This window comes from Typopeltis vanoorti, chromosome 23 (genome assembly GCF_054136105.1).
Source record: "Typopeltis vanoorti isolate ZY-2024b chromosome 23, IOZ_Tvanoo_1.0, whole genome shotgun sequence".
Classification (NCBI taxonomy): domain Eukaryota; kingdom Metazoa; phylum Arthropoda; class Arachnida; order Uropygi; family Thelyphonidae; genus Typopeltis; species Typopeltis vanoorti.
This window is the reverse complement of record NC_143571.1, coordinates 46839505-46853173: the sequence shown is the minus strand read 5'-3', so window position 1 is coordinate 46853173 and position 13669 is coordinate 46839505. Positions and strand designations below refer to the sequence as shown.

Below are 13669 nucleotides of genomic sequence, written 5' to 3'. Positions count from 1 at the left end.
TTTCACCTTGCTCCTTCCCCCAAATGCTATTAGAGTATTCGAGGGCTAGGGGTGATTCTGTCCTATATACCTATTTCTTTATCTCATGCACCTGCCCACCCCCAGTTAAAAATGGTGAAGACAAATCAGAAGTCTATACCGCATCGGTCGTAGCACAGGTTACCAAGGACTGCACTGGATGTTAGGCTTCCTGGACAGCCAGTGACAAATGGGCTACAGGAGCAAGATCCACAGAACTCGAAAGTATTTACTAGAAAAAAGTGGAGCATGGCTGAAAATAGACAAGTCATGCAGTGCTTCTACAGTTCAAACCCATCAGTTAGGAGATTTCAGAAACGAATGTTCCAACTTTGGCTTGAATGACACCCAAATTCTGAAATTTCATTCGAAAGGCTGATGCAGCAACGCAGCTTCATTATCAAACGCAAGGGTATTTAGTGAACTTCAGCTGGAAGCACTGAAACCTCAAGCTGTAAAAGGAGACCATACTGACCCTGAAATGACCAAGAATATGAAGCAGAACCAGATTCCAATGTGCAGAATGCTGAAAATTTTGAAAATATACAAATAGTTGAAAGGAAGCTATCAGAAAAGGAACAAGAACTCGCACAAAAAATTAACGAGCAAATGAATAGCAACCAGGAACGAGTTAAGCTTCCAGTATTGAGACAAGTACCTCAACAAAAACTGAAGGAACTCCTACAAGAGGCCAATAAAGCTACAAGGGATATTCCTACTGGAACTATTGAGCAAACAAATCAACTTATGTACTCAATAGCCTACGTCGTAACATCTGAATTAGGATATAAGATTAGTGAACCCAAAAGCAGTAAGGCTCAGGAACTAAAATGGAAGCATCGACTGGAGAATAAAATTCTTAAACTCAGAGCAGACGTCAGCAATTTGAAAAACTTTAAGGAAAAGAAGCTGAAAAACACAAAAATCCGAAATAACCTCATAAAGAGATATAATACTGGAACACAACCTATTGATGAAGTATTAGAGGAAGTGAAGCAAAAAATAGTTACAGTTGCAGCTAAAATAAGAAGATGCAGTGCACGCATTGAACAGTACAAACAAAAGTTGATGTTTCACACAAATCAGCACCAGTTTTACAAGAAAATTGATTGCAGCAGGAATGATAACCTTAAAGAAAATATAAATATAAATACCAGAGACAAAGAAAATACACTAAAGTTTTGGAAAAACCTATGGGACAACCCTAAGAGGCACAATAAACAAGGCAAAATGGATTGAACAAATTGCGAACAAATCTCAAGAACGAAAATGGACCCACTGAAAATAACAACTGAAATGGTTCAAAAGCAAGCTAAAACAATAAAAAATTGGTCAACACCTGGGAAGGATGAATTACATGGCTACTGGTTGAAATATCTAACAGGCTTACATGAAAGACTTGCTAACCAATTTTATGATGTTTTAGAAGGAAAATGCAAAGAAGAGTGGCTCACAGCAGGGAAAACGTTTTTGAGGATAAAGAAAAAGGTCCAAACCCAGAAAACTTCCGACCAATAACCTGCTTGCCAACAACGTTTAAGCTACTCACAGGCATACTAGCTGATAAAATATACAGCTATCTTAAAGCAAATTCCCTTCTCCCAATTGAACAAAAAGGTAACAGCAAAAATTCAAGAGGCACAAAAGACCAATTGCTGATTGATAAAATGATTCTTAAAAATTGCAAATGTAGAAAAAACCAAATTTCCTGAAAAAACCAAATCCAACCTTCATATGGCGTGGATAGATTATAAAAAAGCGTTTGATTCGGTGCCTCATAGTTGGATTTTAAAATGCACAGAACTATTTGGTATTAGCGAAAACATGCAAAAATTTTGCAATCCAGCATGAAAAACTGGAAAACAACGTTGGTTATAAATAGAGAAGAAATTGGAGAGGTAAACATAAAAAGGGGCATCTTTCAAGGAGACTCATTATCTCCTCTATTGTTTATATTGTCATTGATCCCCTTAACTAGAATTTTAAATAAAACTGCTCATGGTTATCAAACTGCGCAAAAGAGTGCAAAGATATCTCACCTTTTATACATGGACGATCTGAAGTTGTGTGCAAAATCAGAGAATGAACTCGGATTGTTGCTAAACACTGTGCACATATTCAGACAAGATATATCAGTGGATTTTGGCTTAGACGAATGTGCAATTGCTGGAATAACAAGAGGAAAGTTTGAAGATATGAATGAAATCGAGCTGCTCAATGGTGAAATAAGGCAATAAAATTCGAAGACAGCTACAAATATTTGGAAATTTTAGAAGCATCACAAATTCTGCACAATAAGATCAAAGAAAGAACTAGAGCAGAATACATAAGACGATTAAGAAAACTCCTTAAGTCAATGCTTAATGCTGGAAATTTGATAAAAGCAATTAATACCTGGGCCATACCTGTTCTGAGATATTCAGCAGGCATTGTTAAATGGACCCAGCTAGTGATGGAAGATTTAGATCGAAAAACTCGAAATTTAATGACAATGCACCATGCTCTCAATCCTCGCAGTGACATTGATAGGCTATATCTATCATGCAAAAAAGGAGGTAGAGGATTATTACAAGTGAAGCAAGTTATTGAAGAAAAAAATGAAATTTAAATGATAATCTGCAGCAAACAACGGAAAAATTTCTAATTGAGGTAAGGAAAGAGGGTTTATTTAAACCCATGGAGACAAAATTGGAATACAAAACCAACCAAGTAAAAGTGAGAACCGAAAGATGGAAAATACCCTCACAAATAAAGGACAGCAACTTGACCTGGCAATGGTTGAGAAATAAAGCACTAAAGAAAGAAACAGAATCGGTAATTTTTGCAGCACAAGAACAGGCCATTAAAACCAAACGTTATGAAGGCAAAAATACAAAAAATTCAAGAAGACAATAAATGTAGATTGTGCAAAGAAAAGGAAGAAACGGTAGACCACATTATTAAGTGGATGCAGCAAAATCGCACAAATTGAGTACTGTAAAAGGTATGATAACGTAGTTAAGATAATCCACTGGCATTTATGTAAAAAGTATGGGTTTGAAGTATCTAAAGACTATTGAAAGCATAAAGTTCACCAGAAAGTGGTTGAGAATGAAAAAGCTAAAATACTTTGGGAATTTCAAAATACAGACTGACAAAAGCTTGGAATGTAATTCACCCGATATTACAGTGGTTGAAAAAAGTGAAAACAAGGGTGTTACGTTTATCGAAATATCGGTACCAGAAAAGGATGATCAACTTAACAGGTCATCCTTCTCTCACAGACTATCTTCAGTCACTTTCTCATAGGCATTCTGTTTCCACATTGTGTCATTTCTAAAAGTAATTTCAGGGAAATTACTCTGCAGAACTGGCCATCACCATTCCTCCACTTTCTTCTAATGATGTTAATCAATTCATAGTAATTTGAGTAATATGACTGTTTTAGCACTATCTATCTTAATTTCCTTCTGGGACTGGTGTAAGTTATTTTAGGAGACAGTGACCAGCTTATATTATTCTAATTTTTACAAATAATTTCTCTTAACACTAAATGTTTCTCCAATAGTGAATGGAAGAAATCATTCTACGTTCATTTCAGACATATTTCTTTTACAAATTTTTTTCTCAACGCCTTTCAAATTTCCTCAAGTTTCATAATGACATTCAATCTCCTATTTGAAACACTCAACATGTTTTTGTAGAGAAATTTTCAAACAAATTACATCATCAGATATTTTCATGTGCAAACTTTGTTTGCTTACACATGGATAAAGGATGAAACTAAGAATATATTTTCTTGGCATCTTTAATTTATAGTATAACCAACTTCTTGCTTCTTCACATCCTGGAATTTCAATTTCTAGAGTTCACACCCTTGGTTTTCTTTTTTGTTTGTTTTTCACCTTGATTTTATTTTACTGGTGCTAGTGGTGGTTTTGCCCCCACTAGCACTGTTTTTTTTTTTGTTTTTTTTTAAAACTAAATATTAAGACTGCTGGTAGTGCAGTTAATATCTGCATCATGGATTACTTCTGGAGGTATGACATGTAATTCTCACTCTTACAACTGAAAGGTTTTCTTTTTTTCATCTCTTATAATCAAATGTAGAGGTTTTAGTCTTTTTCCTCACCTGAAATAATGATACAAATTCTTCCAAAGGGTGTGAACTCTAGGAATTGAAATTCCAAGCAAGACAAGTGATTAAGATTTTAAAAGAGATGGTCGGTACTAGTAAGATTTATTCTTTGATCCTGTATGGCAGAGGGAAATATTTAATTGAAGTTAAAGATGTGGAAAAAAGGGATAAACTATTACAGGGTTTTACTTTCGAAGGCAATGCAATAATTCCTGTAATGGTGGGAAGACAGGTTAAAACAGTAAAAATCGAAAGATTTCCAATGGAATATATAGAGAACAGTAATGAAATTCTTATACAGACATTCTCAAAATGGGGTAAAATTAGTAACATATGAAAGGGTTAGGTGAAGATCCAAACTGGTTTTCTGGTATGGTCATCTTCATAATGGATATGAAGACGCTCATACTAAATTTTGTCAACCAAAAGCCAGGTTAAAACAGTAAAAATTGAAAGATTTCCAATGGAATATATAGAGAACAGTAACAAAATTCTTATACAGACACTCTCGAAATGGGGTAAATTAGTAAAATACGACAGGATTATCAGGTGAAGATCCAAACTGGTTTTCTAGTGAGGTCACCTTCACAATGCGTATGAATATGCCTGTACCAAATTTTGTCAATATCGGTACAACCAGAGTAATTTATCCCAGCACACAGAGACAGTGCCTGTGGTTCATACAATCATTTGGGCAGCAACTGCCCCAAATTAAAATGTTTCAACTGCATGGATACATGATATATCACTAATCAGTGTCCTGTCAGAAATACAAAAGTTCTGAACACTGCATTAACACCTGTCCTTTCAGAACTTTTGTTGAAAGAGTAGGAGCACTGGTAGAACACTGTACATATTAGAGAGGCATAAAGAAGAGTTCCCAAATCTTCCAATTCAGTCTAGTAAAGACAGCGCTTTCAAACAAACTACAATTTGTAAAATCACAAAATGTGCATGACCAAATCAGCCAGAAATTAGTTTCAAAATTCCAGAACTGCAGGAGCCACTTTCCCAGTCAAATATAGATGGAACAACATCAGTTGAAATTGCCAATAATGAAGCTAGTATAAAATCTGAATAGATACAAGACAAAATGCAAACACATGAAACTGTTCTACAAGGAGAAACTGGAGAACAAACAGAAGAGCAAGTAAGACAACTGAAAGAACTCAACATGCAGATAAGATCATCTAAGAGGAAAGATGAATAAAAAAATTTGAGAATAAACAAAAAAATTTCAAGATGTGTTAAAAGAGGAACTACATCTAAAAGAAAAAGAAGTAATAAAAATGCAAAGATGGAGAAAGATTGCAGATCATCAAATTAAGACTCTTCAGTCTCAGAAGAGTTTATGGACTATGAAAAACCATCTCATGCCAAGAAAGGGAAAGCAAGAGATACAATTAAAGAAAAAATAATACTAATGTTTACTGATTCAAAGTTTTCTCAGCATGATTATCATCTACATGAAAGGAAAATAACTATCTTCCAAATCAAGAACGATAGGCATGAAATTGAAATAATGGAAAGCAACTGTATAAAACTGGAAAATATTACAAGAAAGAGGCTACACAATTGCTCCTTCACAGATTGAAGACCTCCTCAGGTTCATCCAAAATCTAGAAGTTAAAGACTTATAAATGACACTTCACTAATCAATCATAGCATCTCCTTTCTGAATTGCCTCATTAAATGTACAAGGATTCAACAGGCAAATTATATAGAACATATAATTTGTCTTATTACAAGGCAAAATTACAAGAAACTATATGGAAACTTATGTCACACCATAATAGCAGGTTTTTGTTTCTCCAAGAAACATACTTCTGCAGATATAAAAACTAACAGATAGATATCCACTTCTTTCTTATTGGAGCTTTAGAAGATTTAACAGAACTGGAGTAGGAGTTCTTATACTTGCCCCCCCCCCCTCCTTGGGTCATTCTGTAATATCCAAAGGGATGCAGAAGAGAGAGAATCTTGACAATACACTGGAAATACTGTGGATGTATAATAAGGTTTATAAATGTTTATGTTCCATACAATGGAAAAGTTAGATGAAAATTCTTCCAGACATTGCAGTCATATTTACACAGTGCCCACTACATCATAACAGTTGGAGACTGGAATTGTACTGAAAACCCCAATCAGACAAAATAGGAGAATACCCCAGGAGTGGAAAAGTGGGATATTATTATTATTATTATTACATGACACCTCCAGGGAGTTCAAAGACTCATCGAAGAAGGGCACCTACCCTACAACTCTGTCTCCACCACTCAATCCACCAACTACAACAACCATCTACCACCCACAAATACTACTAGTATATTCACAGACAATCACAATCATCCATGCCATGGTGGGATTTGAACCCGAAGCCTTTTAGCTGGAGAGCATAATATGCACAGTTAAAAACATGTCTCAACAATGCTCAACTAGTAGACATATGGAGGATTTACAATCCTAATCTCCAGGCTTAAGATAATGAATCAATGTATCGGTAACCTTCTTGATTGAATGTATATATATCTTCCCTTATAAATAGGATAATTCAGATAAAACATCTTGACATCAAAATGTCAGATCATAATCCAGTTTTACTTAAATTCCACCACATGGAGCCGTTTTGGACCATGGAGACTATCACCAAATTTTCCATTGATCTTTTCAACCAAATTCCAGACCCTCTGTTCAAATTGGAATAATGTTACCTGGAATTGGGATATGTGGTTAAATTCAAAGAAGCAGTAAAACAGAATATGACTGAATAGGGAAAAGAACAGACTTTCTTCAAAAGAAAAAAAGTTGAAAAACCTATATAAAGAAAAAAGCTGGTTCGTAGCAAATATAGGAACATCATTAGAAATGTTAACATAGAGAAGTGGAAAGACAGAAACAAGTAGAGAAAGAATTAAGTTTAAATTAAGAATACAGCTGCACTTAGCAGATAGCCTTTCAGCTGCATTCTTCAGTAGACAATTCACTAAATCCCACGAAGAAAGGACTATCACTCAAATCTGCGTTGATGGTGAAGACATGTCCACCACAAGACATCCTTGACTCCTTTCAAAAACACTATAAAAATCTGTTTGAAGACAATAATAGTAGTGTAGGAATGCTCCATAGGCTTCATTATACAACACAGTACTGTGGGAATTATAACTCTTGGAACATTAATGACTTTCCTGTTCATATCCAAGATGGGCTTAACAGATCCATTACAGCATCTGAAGTTACCACAGCCTATAAAGAATGCCAGACAAGAAAATCCCCAGGATTCTGATGCTCTGGGGATAGAACTTTACTGCGAGGCCTGAAATTTTATTCTTCCCATTCCAGTTATACTGCTCATTTCTTTTCTCTCGTCAGAACACATACCAAGTGAATTTGTAACAAGCCTTACCGTCCTCATTTCAAAACCGATTGGTAACACACTTTAATCAGAAGCTGGAGACCTATTTCTCTGTCTAATACTGACTAAAAGAAATTTTTCCACATTTTCAATAACGGGCTCAAAGTGAGAATGAGATATATAATTAAAAGCATACATGTGTATGGAGTTCCAGGACGAGCAGTAGAATTCAATCTGTTTCTAGTATGTTATTCTCAGCTTAGTTAATATGAAAAAGCAGTTGGTGGCAGTGCTATCAATAGATCTTATTCAAGCATTTAATAATGTCTGGCAATCCTTTCTGTTCCAGATCCTCCATCAAACTGGTGTGGGTAAAAAACTGCTATCCATTATTAAAGGAGCCTATGCCAATTCACCTACTCGCCTTCTAGTTAATGGGTTTTTGTCAGACTTGGTCAAAATTCAAAAAGGAGTCAAGCAAAGCTGCTCATTTAGTCCACTACTCTTTGCATTGGTTATTGAACCTGTCTTACAGGAAGTTGACAATACACATGCTGTGCAAGGAATAACAGTTCCTTCAATTATGAAGGAAAATAAGATATTAGCATATACCAATGATGTAGTGGGCATTTTCAAGGATAATGATTTCCACATACATATTTTTTGGTATTTTGGAAAAATTCAGCAAGATCAGTGGATTAACTACTAATGCAGACAAAATAAAATTAAAATTTATAGAAAGCGGGATGTTGGAAGCATTCCTTTTGGACTAATCCCTAAGAGGGGAAACCCCTTATTATATTTGGAATTCCCTTCTTCACTTATTCCAATATTATCAGCTCAAGAACTTATATACAAACCTCCATAGCTCAGTCAGTACAGACAAAGCCCTTTGGTTGGAAAGATCTGGGCTCGATTCCCATCGGTGACTGAGGAAGCTTTATCTGGTCTCTTTCGACTAAAGGTGAGTAAGTTGGTCTCATATGGGGTGGGGGGGTTTCACCTGGAGACTCAGGTTTTTCATCCTCCAGAACAGGCAAACTGGCCTGTGAACACATGCATCTACAGACATAGGACACACTGGGAGGCATAGGGCTAACTACCTTATCCTCGTGATACAGTTGCGGTTAAATGAATAGAAAATCCTCGACATTGCAAGGTAAAAGAGGAGAAGAAGAAGAACTTATATACAAGAACATCATCGTAACTATAGAAGACCAGAAAATAGGACCACTTTCCTTTTCTTCTATATAGTACTCAAAACCATAATTGTTCCTGCTCAGTCATACATAACAAACATCACAGAAGCTGAAGAAAAGCAATTATATAGTAAGCCCATGGAATTTTTTTGGTCCAGCCGATAGAAAGAAGTTAAAAAGGAATTTCTTCGACTATCAAAGAAGCATGGAGGAATTGGGCTTCCAGTATTAAAATCCTGCTATTTAAATAATACAGCTTAAAAAATCCATAAAATATTGCAGGTCAATCACAAATCTGCAGACCTTCTGTACTACCTGGGTTTTCATTTTCCCCTGTTTGGAGTGAAATAATTATAAAGCTCCAAAAGATGAGATTGTTCCTGAATACTACAATTTAACTCTACAACTGCAACAACACTCTGACATTCTTCCCCTAAAAGAAGGTAAAATTTGATATAAAGAAACTTTAATCTCTTTCGGTGTAAACTTTCATAGTTGGGTACTGACAACAACACTTTGTTTCATAACTTATTGAAGTTCCACGGATACTCTAATGGGAAGGATCTTGCTTGTAGAATTGCATATGGTTGCCTTCCAGTCAATACCATCAAATGGAGGTACTTTAACTTCAGAAATGCAATCTGTGACATCTGTTACCGACTGGAAACAGTAGAACATGCATTCTACAACTCTTGCTCTGCACGTGGACTGTTGTAGATTACAGATTATGTAATGTGTTTTTTGTAGTACCCACCACTTGTCAGTAATGAATTAACATACTATTTATGGAAGGTTAAAAAGAAACATGGATTTGAAAACCAGCAATATGACAATCATATGCTTTATAATATTGTATTGTGGAAATTTTATTGTTCGGTCAGACGATTTTTGTATTTAGAAAGAAGCATTCTAGCAGATATCAAATTTTTGGCTAGGTGATGTAGACCACCCACATTATGCATTATTTACCAGGGATAAATATCTACCATTATTTATCTTTGTGCTTTAGTTTCAATTGTTCTTTTGGTTGTTCACCTACATTAGATTGAAAAGAAAACTGATAGCCTTTGACTATATGATTATATAAAAGAGCTGAGGTCTTTTCTCTCTCTCTCATACAATATATGTCTTTTCCTTTCTCCTAATACTATCAGGTTCTCGTGCACCCTTATACTAATTACTCTAGGCCTATGATGATCAACCCTTTACTTTTTCAACTCACTAAAAGGTTGAAACTGGTCTGGGTAATGGTCCTTTCCATAATGCATAGCATTATACTTGTCCGTAAGGATATGTGCTTTGCATTATGGGATACCAAGGAATTGGTGTGAAGTCGTTAGCAACCAACCACCTTGAGTTAGCCTCTATGTACAAAAGTAGTCCAGTGATGAAGTTACTTCACGTGCAAACTTTGTTTGCTTACACTTGGATAAAGGATGAAACCAAGAATATAATTTCTTGGCATCTTTAATTTATAGTATAACCATGTGAAAAAACTTTCAACTTCAATAGCTAGCTTAGACATACTTTTATTGTTTTCAAACATCTCAGTGGAAGAGTCAACAGAGATCCTTTCAGACCTAATGCCTCCTGACATCATACATCCTTTCCATCATTGGCTCAAATCTTCATTTTTAACTTGAAAAGGTAAGTTTTACTACAAAAAATATGCTCCAGCAATGGGGTCAACTTTATTGCCAATTTATACATGAAAAAGTTTTGGGAAGAAGCTAGAGCATGGGTGACCTTAAAACTATGTCTGGTGGAGATATGTTGGTATTTTTATTCATTATTATTACCATTACTTGCTACCACCATGAGGTCCAAAGACTAATTGAGGGAGTGCACCTACTTTACAGCTCCACCACCACTAATATTTTCAGAGACAATTACAAATATCCATGCCCACGGCGGAATTCAAAATCGTAGCCTTTTGGATGGAGAGTGAATATGCTAACCACTGGGCCAACCAGACTGGCTAATTATTTGGAAATACCCAGAAGACCTTTAAGGTCTTCTGAATATATTTGTACATTTCCAGAAAAATTGCCATCTGAAAATGAAATTCACATTAGAGGCAGAAAAGGACAGAAAGTTACCATTCCTAGATATCCTTATCAACAAACATCACTGAAAGATTATACTTACAAGTTTAGAGAAAACAAACCCTCAAGGGCAGATGAAAGCTCATTCCTTCACCCTCAATAAAAATTTAGCATTATCAAAATCTTAAAAAATAGAGCTTTAAACATACTCAAAAATGCTGAAATTAAAAGAAAAGATAACTACAGATCCTATTTAATCAGTTTTGCTAACATGGTTACTAAAAAGCTACTAAAGAAACTTTTATTTTCCAATGAACCATCCAAAGATAACCTGGAAATTAATTACTAAGGCATGGTATTCCATACAATGGCAATACATCAAGAAAAACAGCCCAAGTATTAAATCAATCAATACCAGAATGGTCTTCAAACCAGGCAGCATTTTACAAAGCTTCATACAAGGGTGGTCTGAAGAGTTCTTGGCCTCGACCATAGATGGCAACCCTATTGGCAAGATTTTTTTTTTTCTAAGTTGATACATCTGTCATAAGCATCCATGCAAAATTGCAAGTCATTCTATCAAGTAGTTTGTTTTATACAGCTGTCTGAAACAAAAGTGTTGTCTTTATCCCTTCAAATGGATAAAATTGAGTATCGTGGGATTATAAAATTCATTGTAAAAGAAGGTTTCACGCCAAAAGAAATTCATTCGAAGTTCATAAAAGTTTATGGGCACTCTTCTCCTTCATTTTCGACGACAAGTAAGAAATGGGCTGCTGAGTTTACCCTCCCCACCGGCCAATGTGGATGAAATAGTGACACCAAATTGCACTTCTTATCCATGTTATTCAATGGGTTTTAGAGCTTCATATCCAGATTTATCTGGACGTCTATAGACGTTATGGACGGTTGGGGAGTTAAACATGATTGTACCAGTCTTGAAGATGACCACGTGAAGGACATCCAAAAAGTGTAACAACACCAGAAATTATTGATCAAGTGCATGATATGGTATTGGATGACCAGTGAGTCAAAGTGCGTGAAATTGCTGAGACTATAGGCACTTCAAAAGAACGTGTAAGATATATTTTGCATGAAGAATTGCAAATGAAAAAGCTTTGCACAAGATGGGTGCCGCGCGTGCTGACAGCAAATCAAAAATGCTCTTGCATGAAAATCTTTGAACAGTGCTTGGAGCATTTTAACAAGAATAAAACTTATTTTGTGCCCTGATTTATTACTATGGATGAGACTTGGATTCACCATTACACACCAGAATCCAAACAGCAGTGAAAACAGTGGACAGAAGCCGGTTGTTCAGCTTCAAAGAAGACAAAGTCGGTTCCATTAGCAGGAAAGGTCATGGAATCGGTGTTTTGGGATGCTAAAGGCATTTTGTTTATTAATTATCTTGAAAAGGGTAAAACAATAACTGGGGAATATTATTCCGATCTTTTAACCAGACTAGATGAAAAAATTCGTGAGAAAAGACCCGGTTTGCAGAAGAAAAAAATCATCTTTCATCAGGACAATGCACCTGCCCACAAATGGGAAAATTAAGGGATCTGCACTATGAATTGTTGGAACATCCACCCAGATTTGGCTCCCTCTGACTTATATCTCTTCCCAAAACTAAAAATCTTCCTCGCTGGGCAGCGTTTTTCTTTGAATCAAGAGGTGATTGCAGCTGTAGAGGGGTATTTTGCAAGATAATGGTGCTAGAAGAAATGTATTAATCTTAAGTGAGATTATGTTGAAAAATAAAAATAATTTTGAAATTATAAATTCGTTTTTTCATTGTTAGGCCGAGAACTTTTCAGACCATATTCGTATGTTCCTCTAACGACATAGTTATGATTTAGAAACTCGTACTCCTGGAGTGTACAAGATTCCATGTTCTTGTGGAAAGGTGTGTATGTAAGGTAAGCTGCGAGACGTTTGAAATATGTAAAAAAGAGCATGTATGCAATGTTGAAAACAAAAGGGAAGTAAGAAGTAGGCTTGAAGTACACATCCTCACAGAATGTCACAGGGTAAATTGGCAAATCTCTTTCTCCATGCTATGCTACTTTGAGAGATTGTTCAAGGAGTCTTCTGAGGTCCCCTCAAGAGGCACACCAAATAGAAACCAAGACCCAATTCTTCATGACATTTGGAAGTCATTAATATTATGTGTAACGAAGTCTGCTATGCCAACAATCACATACAAAGTTTAGACAACAATATAGAGACTGCGTATAAATGCCTAACAGTATACATGATTAAACTGTCAATCAAATCTTTTTCAATTTATAGAAATAAAGACTACTGGGAAATGTTTGATATTTTGCTTATGTAAAGTAACTTCCTGGAGATGCTGTCATCTATATAGACACATGTTGAAGATAAATATCAGGAAGGTGACAAAGTATTCTGGAGACTATTGATAAAGCTTAGAAATGGAGGAAAGCATACTGAAAAAGGAATCAAAGATGACAAAGTGACATGAAAATTGAAAATAAAGATATTTTAGATGTCTGGAATAATTAATTTAATAGACTGTTACATAAAACAAGAAGTGACTGATCAGTAATAGGAAACATTCCAGAAGAATGCAATTATATATTATTATTATTACATAACACCTCCAGGGAGTACACAGACTCATCAAGGGAGGGTACCTACTCTACAGCTCTCCATCTCCACCAATCCACCAGCCGCAAAAAACCATCATCTACACCAACGCCACCACTAGTATTTTCACAAACAAACATCCATGCCCACAGCAGGATTTGAACCCACAACCTTTTGGCTGGAGAGCAGATAAGCTAACCATTCAGCCAACTAGGCCGGCAATGCAAAAATAATGCAATTATCAATACTTGAAGTAGAAAAAGATATCAAAAGTTTGCAAAGTGGAAGGGCACCTGAAGTAGATGATATTCAACCAGAAATA

General features: G+C 35.7%; 1 protein-coding gene across 1 annotated transcript in view; it reads right to left on the bottom strand.

The window, feature by feature from the left end:
• LOC150093819 (histone-lysine N-methyltransferase 2C-like) overlaps positions 1 to 13669 on the bottom strand; it is a 1065326-nt gene that overhangs the window by 439321 nt on the left and 612336 nt on the right. The gene's annotated exons all lie outside the window — the stretch shown is intronic.